This window comes from Bidens hawaiensis, unplaced genomic scaffold (assembly GCF_021521415.1).
Source record: "Bidens hawaiensis isolate Kalapana, Puna unplaced genomic scaffold, B.hawaiensis_p1.1 tig00008515_1, whole genome shotgun sequence".
Taxonomy (NCBI): domain Eukaryota; kingdom Viridiplantae; phylum Streptophyta; class Magnoliopsida; order Asterales; family Asteraceae; genus Bidens; species Bidens hawaiensis.
In genome coordinates this window covers 448,804-461,598 of record NW_027491608.1, presented here as the reverse complement: position 1 = coordinate 461,598, position 12,795 = coordinate 448,804, and positions in this window count along the sequence as shown.

The window sequence follows — 12,795 nt, the reverse complement described above, 5'->3', positions numbered from 1 at the left end:
TTGTCATTGCAAAACATACGACGACTGGGAACTGTCTCATTTGGAATTCGAGAGGAATTTTTTTATTAAAATGATTTAAAGTAACTCTATATGTAAAAGTACGTTTTTAAATGTTACAATCAGATATTAGTTGTAGCTTTGATCCATTACATAATTCAACCTTCTGATCATGGTTTCTTGGTAGGGTTGTTCACGAACCGAACCAAACCGAACGCGGACATGCTCATACTTGGTTTGGTTTGAAAGCGAGCCGAATCGAGCGGATTGAATCTAAAGAAACGAGAGATATCTTTATGCTTGAACTTGGTTCGGTTTGAAACCGAGCGGCTTGGTTTGGCTTATTTTGCTGCATACGTCTCTCACAATCACCTCGTACTACACTTGAGCTTAGCCTTATGTACCGTCATGTTTCAGAGTAGCGAAGAACTAAGTCAAAGCATAATATTTGGTGAATATCAAGACCCAATATGTATCTCAGGTCGGAGGATACTATGATATTCGTCTTTACTCAATTTTACTTATGATCACCAATCACAGGATTCTATGCAGTAAAATGAGGGCGGGTTAGTCCAATATTTATATCCCATAAATATCTATGAACCTTGACAGCAAACCCTTGCTCTATATTCATACCTTATGAATATCCACCAATCCAAGTTCATAAGGAAAATAAAGACTATTATGAACTTAGATTGGTAAATATTCATAAGGTATGAATATAGAGCAACGGTTTGCTGTCAAGGTTCATAGATATTTATGGGATATAAATATTGGACTAACCGCCCTCAAATTTTACTGCATGGAATCCTTGTGATTGGTGGTTATAAGTAAATTTGAGTAAATGCGAATATCATAGTATCCTCCGACCTGAGATACATATTGGGTCTTGATATTCACCAAATATTATGCTTTGACTTAGTTCTTCGCTGCTCTGAAACATGACGGTGCATAAGGCTAAGCTCAAGTGTAATACACTCCTACCTCTTGTGGTAGATTTGATGCATCTACTATAAACAACCAATTGTACATGTATTTGGCATCCATCCTGGCAAGTCTCAGATTCATGAATCTAGCAACAACTTCTTGATCTTGATCTTAATCTTCATCTTCGTCTTCGTTGTCATCTTCATATTCATCTTCATCTTCACTTCCGCTGCTGCTGCCTCCATCCTGACCATTTCTACATGTACTTCTACCTCCACAACCATCAAGAAACCATCATTGTTGTACACAAACTCCCTTCGGTTTTCTGTTTCTTCAAGATGTAGAGTTTGCATTGCATGTTCTATCGGTTGTATTGCAAACACGGACTAAGCTTGGTTGCGTATGGACGCCAAATCCAATTCGTGATTGCCCACAGGTAGCACCATCATGTTGTTCAACTCAGCGTCATTGAGGTTTGCAATGTCACACCTCACTTTAGGGCCTAGGCGTGTGACCAATAGTTGGTACCTGTTTTGTAAATAAATCAGAGTTGCGGGTTTTATTTCAGCGGAAGTCTTTAAATAAAATATTATTACTTTGAAAACTTATTAAAAAGTCGGGTTTAAATACCCGTTCATTGTTTACAATACATTTCTTTTAGAAAACATAATTTATAATATTTTCAAATAAAATATCCGAGCCACCAGATAGCATCTAATAACTATAACTCCAATCTTCTATTCCTCATTGTTTGTATATTTTAACCTTTCTTGTTTCCCTGTAACATGGGGAAAATACGTCAGCACAAAGCTGGTGAATAACACTGACTCTAAAATCTCTTTTCAAACAAACCAACAATAATACCTTTGTGACTACTCATTAGGCACCCAACTAAATTGGGATCAAATTACCCTAAGTACCATGTACAATTAATTATATACACAATATCATTTCTCTGAATAGTCCCGTAGACCTTCAGAGGCATGTTGATGATATGCATGGCCTCGGGGAATTCCGAGTCACCATGTATGTTTGGATCCAGACACATGTATACTTTTAATCAGAGTGTCCGTTTCTTATTACTGTACACAAAGTTTTAAACAGTCAGACTCAGTATAAAAGGTTTGGGGCGTATTCACCTTTTCTGTTTGAAATCAGTTTCTGATACTGATTCCTGTTTTCTGTTTCCTTCTTCTTGTTTTGTTACCTCGGACCTATAGTACGAGAATAACCTTTGTATAAATAACTAGATCAACGATCTAGCTTCAGACCTTTAGTCCGTTTTGTATAGCTTTAACCTTGATAAATACATTTGTTTATTCAAAGCATTTTGGACCTTTAGTCCCTTTGTTTGTTTATCATTTTCATACTATGTTTCTTCTTCAAGAAGAAACATTAACTTTATATTATTTCTATATGAATATTTATATTTCTTAAAAATAAAGAAATACTATTTAATCATATCCCTTGAATAAACTTGCTTACGTTTCTTTAATCAAGAAGAAACTATATTTTAACTATAACCTTTGCTTAAGAAAAGTTATTTTATTCTTAATCGTAATCAAGGTTCGGCTATACCTCCGACTATGCTCTAAGCCATTTAAAATAATAAAATAATAACTTAGGCAGAACCCCTTACCTCGCACGGGTATTCAGAGTTAGATATTCCTAAGTTTATACGAGCAGCACTTCTACTCTATACGCACGTTTATCGAGACTCTCTTGATCAACTCTTCTTAGCAAGCAAATCGAGGCAATGTTCGGTTTCCGAGTCGTGCACGTACTTCGAGACAGAATGTCAGGTTTCTTGAGTGGCACACACATTGAGGTAAACACCGGGTTTATGGCACGGATTACGATGTGTTATTTGTCGGGTCGGTGGCACGCAAAACGATGTTCGGCACGCAAACCGAGGTAGAGAGAGTGAGTTTCTAGAGAGAGAGAGTGTGGGAGGTGTGAGGGAATGAGCCCATGGCCTCCCCTTTTATAGCTGATTTCGGGTCCCATCGCGGTACGCGATGGGCCCCTTCTCCAACACTGTCGCGTAGCGCGACGGGTACGTGGCCTGAGATCGTGCCACGTGGCCTGACACGTGTCGCCACGTGGTCTGAGACGTGTCCTGGTGTGTTGCCACGTGTCACCGGAGTGTGACACGTGTCTCTGAGTCATCACGGCCCATCGCGGTACGCGATGGCCGTCCGCACCACATTGCCCTCTTCTCCATCGCCATCACCATCGTCCTCGTCCTCGTCCGTGCCCGTGCGCGTCGGGTGCTACGCACCCTCCGCTAGGACCACTTGGTGCATGATATTCAGAAAAGAATATTACTATGGAAAATGTCTTCCTTATAAAGAGTTTCCATTTCTTTACCACTTTCCATGTGGGATGGATTCCATCTTCCTTATTTATATCTTAGTGGAATGCTTCCACTTTCTTACATCTTCCAATGTAGGATGGAGTTTTCTTTCATGTAAGTAAACTTATCTTTAGGAAATATTTGTATTTCCTTATTTTTCTTATATTTTCTTATTTAATATTTTCTCATGACTTGTTTTGATATTATTTTTGATCCCTCAACTTTCCTAAGTTGTCAAATTTAGATCAAAATTTTGGGGATGTTACATGCAACTTGTTCGGATGCTTGATAGTTTCGTAGCATCTGAACCATACCGAAACAATCGTAAACGACGGGCCTGATTTGGTGATGTTGCATCATGCAACAAAGAGATAACGTAGTTCAGCCTGTCGTCTTCGTTTGTAACTACTCTGGTTCCATGGTAAGCATTTTGAACGAATATCATAGCATGAAACTCTTGCTCTATGCTTGATAGTTTCGTTGTCGGTCATCTGAACCATACCGAAACAATCGTAAACAACGGGCCTGATTTGGTGATGTTGCATCATGCAACAAAGAGAGAACGTAGTTCAAGTTGTCTTCGTTTGTAACTACTCTGGTTCCATGGTAAGCATTTTGAACGAATATGATAGCATGAAACTCTTACTCTATGTCTGAGAATTAGTTCGTCCAAATGTTGAAAATGTAGAAACCGCCAGGTCCTCTGCTGAAGATGAGGAACCAGATGAATAGGCCAATCCTCCCTTCCATCTTCAAAGAATGGAAGCCAGATTATCCTAGACACGCTATCTCTCTCTCACTCTCACCGTAGACCCATTGCTCAGAAAGGTCACGTGGATTCCAGGCGTGGACCAAATTCCAAATTGGCCTTGTTTCAATTTGGTTATAACCTCTAATGAAATTCGGGTATAACAAGATATCTCTATGACGCCTTGAAGTCTGCCTCACGGCCCTTAGATCAAGATAATCAACATTGTTTAGTAAACTAAATATTACATCATCGTGCAGCCAGTGAAAGCGATCCATGCTACTACTACACAGTCAAACCACATGATTAGTATTAAAATCTGAACTAGTGTTTACCACTAAATAAAAGTAATTAATTCTCCATTTCTAAACATAAATAACATCATACCCCTTAATAACAAAAGTTCGATTTATATGAGATAATATACTATTAAACAAACAAATCTTCAATCAATCAATCAATCAATCATACCCAGTAAAATCCCACCGACAGCAAAGCTATAGGTAGGGTCTGGGGAGGGTGGGATGTAGGCACACCGTACCTCTATCCAAAGGAATAAAGAGGTGGCTTCCAGAGAGACCCTCGGCTCTAAGAACATGTGTATGAAGCAAAAAAAGGAAATCAAAGTTTAACAGTTATATAAAAAACTACTACTAATTATAATAATATTAATAATAAGGTCACAGTTTAACCGCAATATAAAAGCTAATAATAATAATAATAAAATATGTAAGGGAAATACCATTATGGTATGTGACCTAAATAAGTTAAGTCTAAGCCCTAAGGTATTCAATTCTCTCTAAAAATCCTTAACTTTAATTCTACTTCTCCACGAATTCCTATCCTCAACCATGTCCTCGGAGAGGTTTAGGTCTATCAAATCATGCTTAATCCTCTCATCCCAAGTCAATTTCGGTCGTCCTCTACCCCTCCTCCCCTCTAACGTAATGTTTTCTACGGATCTAACAGGATTCGTCGTCTGTCTTCTCTTTACATGTCCAAACCATCTCAATCTCCACTCTCTTATCTTGTCTGCTATGTTCGCCACCCCTAATCTCTCGCGAAACACAACGTTTCTTATTCGGTCTAGCCTTGTGTGCCCACACATCCAACGTAGCATTCTCATTTCTGCTACCTCCATCTTCCGCACTTGTGCCTTCTTGATGGCCCAACAATCTGTTCCATATAGCATTGCAGGTCTAACTGCCACCCTATAGAATTTTCCCTTTAGTTTAATCGGGAAACTCTTGTCGCACAATATACCTGTGGCTGCTTTCCATCTACACCATCCTACCTGAACTCGGTGGGTCACATCACTGTCTAATTCCCCATCGCTCTGTACAAATGATCCTAAATACTTGAACTTCGTTACCTGCGGGACCACCTGCCCTTCAATTGTGATGTGTGCGTCTTCACTATCGTTTATCCCACCAAAATCACAGTGTAGGTACTCAGTCTTAGATCGGCTAATCTTTAAACCTTTTGTCTCTAAGGTTGTTCGCCACTCCTCAAGCCTCATGTTTAGATCTTGTTTTTTCTCAGCAAGTAACACAATATCGTCTGCGAACATCATGCACCACGGGAGAGTCCCCTGAATCGACTTTGACAACTCATCCAAGACTACTGCAAAAAGAAACGGGCTCAACGCTGACCCCTGGTGAAGACCTACCTCTACAGGAAAGAAATCAGTATCCCCCACTGGCGCACGGACACTTGTTTCACTCCTGGTATACATATCCATAATTATCTCTATGTATTTCCTGGGCACTCTTCTACCCTCCAAGCACTCCCAGAGCACCTGTCGTGGCACACTGTCGTAGGCCTTTTCTAGGTCAATAAACACCATATGTAGATCACGCTTCTTCTCCCTATACTTTTCCATTAATCTTCTTATAAGGTGTATTGCCTCTGTGGTGGAACGCCCCGGCATGAAGCCAAATTGGTTGACCGTAACCTGAGTTTCTCGTCTAAGTCTAACCTCAATCACTCTTTCCCATAGCTTCATAGTATGACTTAGCAGTTTGATTCCTCGGTAGTTACCACAACATTGGGCGTCTCCTTTGTTCTTATAGATAGGAACTACAACGCTGCTCCTCCACTGGTCTGGCATCTTACCTGATTTGAGAATACTATTGAACAGAGTAGTTAACCACATGACTCCTTCCTCCCCCAGACACTTCCACACCTCGATGGGTATGTTGTCTGGGCCAACCGCCTTAGACCTTCCCATCCTCCTAAGTGCGTCCTTCACCTCTTCTCGTGTGATCCGTCGGCAGTAGCAGTTATTTGATTGTTGTCGTTGAAAGTTTGTGTTGTCCTGTTCTTCTTGGTAAGCTCTCCCATTGTTAAAAAGATTGTGGAAGTAGGTTTGCCATCTTAGCTTGATGTCCTGCTCCTTGACCAGTACATGCCCATCTGTATCCTTTATGAACTTCACCGGTCCTAGATCTTGCGTTCTACGCTCCCTGGCTTTAGCAATCTTAAACAAACAAATCTTAAAAGTATAAAAAAAATTGTTTTTTATAGAAATTGTATTTCAGGTCTAAAAAAATATACACTTTGACTTAAATAAAAAAGGACCTTCTTATTAAATATTCGAATATAAATACAAACCTTATTTACTGTTTACCAACAACACACAACCATAAAAATAGTTATCAACTTTTTATTGCTGTTAATAAATCTGAAATCTAAATAATATAATAAAAAATATGATGATGGAAAAAATATTAACTTTTCAGTTAAAATTAGTTTTTTACTACAAGTAATATTGTAATTATGATAAAAGTTTACTAATAAATCAGGTTGTTTAGTTGATATATGTCAGATAAGGTATTATAATGAATAAAAAATTAATTTAAACCCATCAAATATTCAAATGTTAAATACGACAACGATCCTGTTTTTATATGAATATAAACTATTAAATATTGAAATCTTAAAAAAACCATTTTTATAACAAAATTCCAATTTTAAGTGAAAATAAGCTACTAAATATTTAAATCTTTAAGAGAAATTCATTTTTATGTAAAATTAAGCTACTAAAATTCTAAATTATTAAAAAAATCCAGTTTTATATGAAGATATGCTCTTAAATATTCAAATATTTAAGAATAAAGCTATATAAAAGAGCATAAACTTAAAGATTGAAATTCTACATTTGTAGATTTAAAAAAATATTAATAAAAAATTATAGATCTAAAAAACTATTAACAAAAAATTTATTTAATTTAAATAACTAAGATAAGTCAATAAAATGTTATCCAATATTTAATTATTCAAACGAAATTTAATGTTACCTAATTTTTACTCCTTAATTGAAGGAATGAGTATGAAGAATGTGTTATTGCGGCTGCTCATATGTTTTATAAAGTTATGTCTCACTATCAGTAATAGGGTTTTTAATGGGCTGGCTAAAAGAAAAGATTTTTAATGGGCTTGACCCACCACACCTATGGCCCAAACAATACCTTATTTTCTGAACACCTTTTGTCCCGGTGACTAGAGGTGCATAAAAAACCCGTACACGAAAAAATACCCAGAACCGGTTTTTTATACCCCGGTATTTTATACCCGAAACCGGAACCGACCCTACCCGTAGGGTATGGATAGAGTATGCATTTTGAGGTCAATACCCGTAAATACCGGAAGAACATCACGTGAATATAAGCTCTCACCAAAATTGTCGTTAGGAACATTCGACTTAAATATATTATATAAGAACTCAAGTATATATTTTGAAGAATAACCAAAGTATGTTCATTTAAAAGTAGGATCAATAGAATATGTAATAAGATCATGAGAAATATTTGTTAATGTTTCATCGTCATTTGAACCACCAAATTTCTTTTATCAATATTCAAAAACCATTCAACAAACAATTTAGTTTCTTTCATATTTGAGGCTTTGTTGTCTCTCACTATCATTTAAAGAGATTACAAGCAACAAATTGCTAATAAGAAGCTTAGATCAAACTTCAAAGCCTGCAATCACTACAATATGACAAAAAAACTCACATAAATTATAAAATCCAAAATTATAGCTACAAAGAGCAATTCTCTTATAACAGCTAATTTAGCCCTAGTTTTTCTAATCAAGCGATCTAGTAACTTATAACAACTAGATCATAGATAGTTGTTAATAGCGAATAGCGGACGATAGCTGCAAGCTACCTATACGCTACGTGGCAATAGCGATAAAATAGCGGGTACTATTTTATGTTTAGCAATACACTATAAATATTTTTTAGATATATTTATATGTAATATATCTAAATACGTTGTTATATGTATATTTAACATAAAACCTAAATTCTGCTATTTTATAGACATATATTATTGCTATATCTATTGAAACAATAAAAAAAACAAATAAACCTGAAATCCCACTATTAACTCGTGTTGTGTTGGTAATCCTGTATTCCTATGTATTAGTCTATACATAGATGTATAATGTATTGAGATTTGAGATTTATCGTAAACTAACAAAAATAGAATTAATAGAATTACCTACTTTCTCCATCTACTCTCTCACTACAATTAAAACAATAAAACTTCAGTTTAACAGATTTGAAAAACAAATTTGCTAATAAGAAGCTTAGATCAAATTTCAAAGTCTGCAATCACCACATTAACACAAAAAAAACTGACAATTCACAAAATAAAATAAAAAAAACTATGTAACATGTATAGGCACAAAGAGCAAATCTCTTATAACATTACCTCTGATATGTCTAACCTTTAACCAAACGATTTAGTAAGTTATTATAACCTACAATTTGGCATCACATAATTTACAAAACATGCTAATCTTTACATCCTGCCACTGGATTATGCGTATAAACTAAAAACAATCTACAGAACGCATTATATTAATAAGTTGGCTGTGTTAGATACACAGTTGACTTTGAGTTAGTCTAACTAACACACTTGTGTCTGTGTTAGTAAGCCTATGTATTAGTCTATACATAGATGCATTAAAATTTACTACAAAAACACAATTAACCGAGTCACCTACTTTCTCCATCTACTCTCTCACAACAACTAAAACAATAAAAACTTCATTTAAAGAATTTAGGTCAAATCCTAGAGCCAATAACATGCTACTAGACCACATAAATAGTGGTGAAAAGAATCCGAGCCACTCACGAGCTACTCGAGATCAAAAGCTTTAAATAAGCCGCTCTTTTTCGAGCTCGAGACTCTTTGTGCATATTTAATTTTACCTCTTTTGGACTTCTATATATTAATCTCACACTGCGCTTTGTCTCGTTTAAGGTACTACCCAAACTTGAGCCTCGCTTAAGGTTTTTCTCATAACAGATAAAAATAATTAAAAACTTTTATAAGTTCATTAATAAATTATAAACGAACCAGGCTCGAGCTCTTGTAAGCCGTAAGTCAAAACGAGCTGAGATTAAGCCCAGTCAAGATCAGGCTCGGCTCGGCTCGGCTCGGCTCACTTAAAGCTAACAAAAAGCCAATTTATAGAATCACCTACTTTCTACACCTACTCTCTCAACACAACTAAAGCAATAAAAACTTCATTTAAAGAGATTTAGGTCAAAGCCTAGAGCCAATAACCTGCTACTGGATCACATAAAGTCATGTAACATGTATAATCACAAAGAGCAAATCTCCTATATAAGTTCATTAATCATTAATAACTAATAAACCAGCTGATCCGAGCCCAAGCTTGAAAAAACTACACACAAACCAAGCTCAAACTCTTGTAAGTCAAAACAATCCAAGCTCAAGCCTAGTCAAGATCAGGCTCGGCTCGTTTCTTTCACATGCTAATCCAACCCAAATTAGTCAAATCAACCAATCTAATAACTTACAATAACCAGATCTCCTACTAATTACACTTCTAAGTTACGTATATCAATCAACAATCTATCAACTACATAACAAACAACAATAACAATGATAATAATAACAATAATAATAATAATAATACCTTTTATAGACTTCACCAAAGGTACCACCCCAAAGCCTCTTCCTAAACAATCCATCCATACACTGATGACCTTCCCAAAGCTCAAGTCCACCTGTCACAATCCCAGGCACAAACACTACCGGATGCTTGGCCTTCAACCCTTCCTTCACACACTTCACCCCTGGTGGATCCGGAAACGGGCCGGATATCGCCTCGGTTACAAACTGCGGGAACGAAGCCGGCATCGCATTGTAAAGAAACAACAACAGCCACCATACCGAACACACGCACCCCACGAACCAACAGCAGTTATCGAGACACGAGTAGTTTTTTGTTTTATTATTTTTTTTCGAGGATTTGTGTTTCTTATTGTCAGCTTCTTCTTCTTCGTCGGGTTTTGGATCCGGATGGGAGTCTTCGGGTTGTTTGCGTCTTCGGAGTGTTGTGGCCATTATTATTATTATTATTAGGGTTTAGATGAGGGAGTTTGAGGTGAAGATGGTGATGATGACGTAGGTGGTGACGGTGAGTTGGTTGGGTGGTGGTGGCTGGGAGCGGTGGAGGCATTGGTTCAAGACTTGTGTGGATAGTTTAAGAGGATTGGGTAGTCGTGGGTCCGGAATGGTATATAATAATAATAATAATAATAATAATAATAATAATATATCTTCCTTATTAAATATTCCCACGATTCCCATATTATTTTGACTTCTATCTACTCAAAACTAAAGAATTCTAGGGGGTGTTTGGTACAGAGAAAAAGAATGGGAATAAATGGAAATATAAATGGGAGAGAAATGGAATTGAAGAGAAATAGAAATGGGTGGAGAATTGACAATCATTTCCTTTGTTTGGTACAATAGAGAAATGGGTGGAGAAACGGGAGCAGAGACGTGATTAGGGTTCCGCCTCGGCATCATCATGGTGGAGAAATGGTGGCTCAGAGACGCGTCGCAACACCGCGAACGGAGTAGAGCGTCATCATCATCGCCGCGCAACATCAACACCGCGATTTAGGGTTCCGCCTCGCAACACCGCCTCGCGATTTAGGGTTTCGTTTTGGCTCAGAGACGCGAACGGACGTGGCTGCGGCGTCGGCCGCCGTGCCGGACGTCGGCATCATCATCACCATCGCCGGTCGGAGCATCATCATCATCATACGCGAACGGAGTAGAGCAGAGACGCGATTTAGAAGCAGAGAGAATTCCATTTCTCTTCCAAATGGAGAGAATTGGATTTCTCTACTTTTTGCCTACACCCAATTCTCAGAGAAAACCAATTCTCCGCCCAATTCTCCGCCTAATTCTCCCAAACAAGAGAAACCTAATTCTCCACCCTCAAATCTCTCTACCAAACACCCCCCTAGAGTAAAATACATTTTTTCAAATACTTAGGCTGTATTATACTTGGGCTATACTATTCGCAACATCAACGTCACATTAGCTTGTTCTCTAGCTTGTTTTCTGTTACTTAGCATCGTCACTCAATACATGTTATCTGTCATTCTTTATCATTTATTTAAGTTTATATTATTTAAAAAACAAAGGTAATGAACATTGAAAAGGAAGAAAAGAGGATTTGGGTAAAAAATGAGTCAGGCTTCTGTGATGTGCGTGATGGCGATCATGCCTATCATGTCACACGTGAAATGGAGATGAGGGGGTAGTGTTTAATGATATCATTTTTCACCATTTTGTCCATGTATACATGTAGTCATCATTCCCCTTCTCTCCTTAATCACACTTCATAGCCTTATCATGACAAATTTCTTTTACTTTTCGAGATTCATGACAAAAGACCTTTTAAGTGTTTGAAAGACTTGCTAAGCCATCAACCCTAAGACACTTTTCATTTTATATATAAACTCTTATTCTAAATGTTAATTTTATGTGAATGACTCTTGTAAATAAGTAGCAAAAGCTTTATGATTGGTGATGAAACTTGGATAAAAAACGCACGCATAGGAGTGGGGTGGGGGTTTAATACATATAAAAATAACTTGAATAAAAAACGCACACATAGGAGTGGAGTGGGGGGCTTAATACATATAAAAATAACTTGGATAAAAAACGCACGCATAGGAGTGGTGTGGGGGATTAATACATAAAAAATAACTTGGATAAAAAACACACGCGTAGGAGTGGGGTGGGGGCTTAATACATATAAAAATTTTCATAAATGGGGGCCTGGGTTCAGAATTTTCGAACAAAAACAAGTAAATTTATATTATTAAAAAAAAAGAAACCCCAAGCCTCCATTAGATTGCCCTGTTGATGACCATATTATGTTGCATTCTTATGTTTGCAATAATAATCAACTTGTTGTCATGGGTTTTTTTAAGATATAATCATCTTATATCACATATATCATAAATGTATCGAAATGTTTGTCTTAACCTATTTCAATGTATTCTCGCTTGACAAGCTACATTATGTTGCTAAAAAGTTAATTCAGATATATAATAATCTGTATAACTTGTCGGACATATTAAGACACATACACATTTAAATAAATCTATGATGATTATGTTACCGATATTGTTTTTGAAAATAAAAATGAAAGTTAAGATGATATTGATCAGAATGTAAGTACTGATTATTATTGACCAATGGGTTATAAATAGATTTATTGAAATTCATTTTTCTTAATAATCAAAGCGCGGACTTAATACATATATCATTTGGTTTGTTTCATCTCGTTTTGAATAAAAGGGTGTATCAAGGTGGTTAAAGAAACCATAATTCACCCGAATAACAGAACTAACTCAATTTATTTGAAATCGATTGATTTTTTGTGTGATCAATAATTATGACTATGACTCGATTAAAAG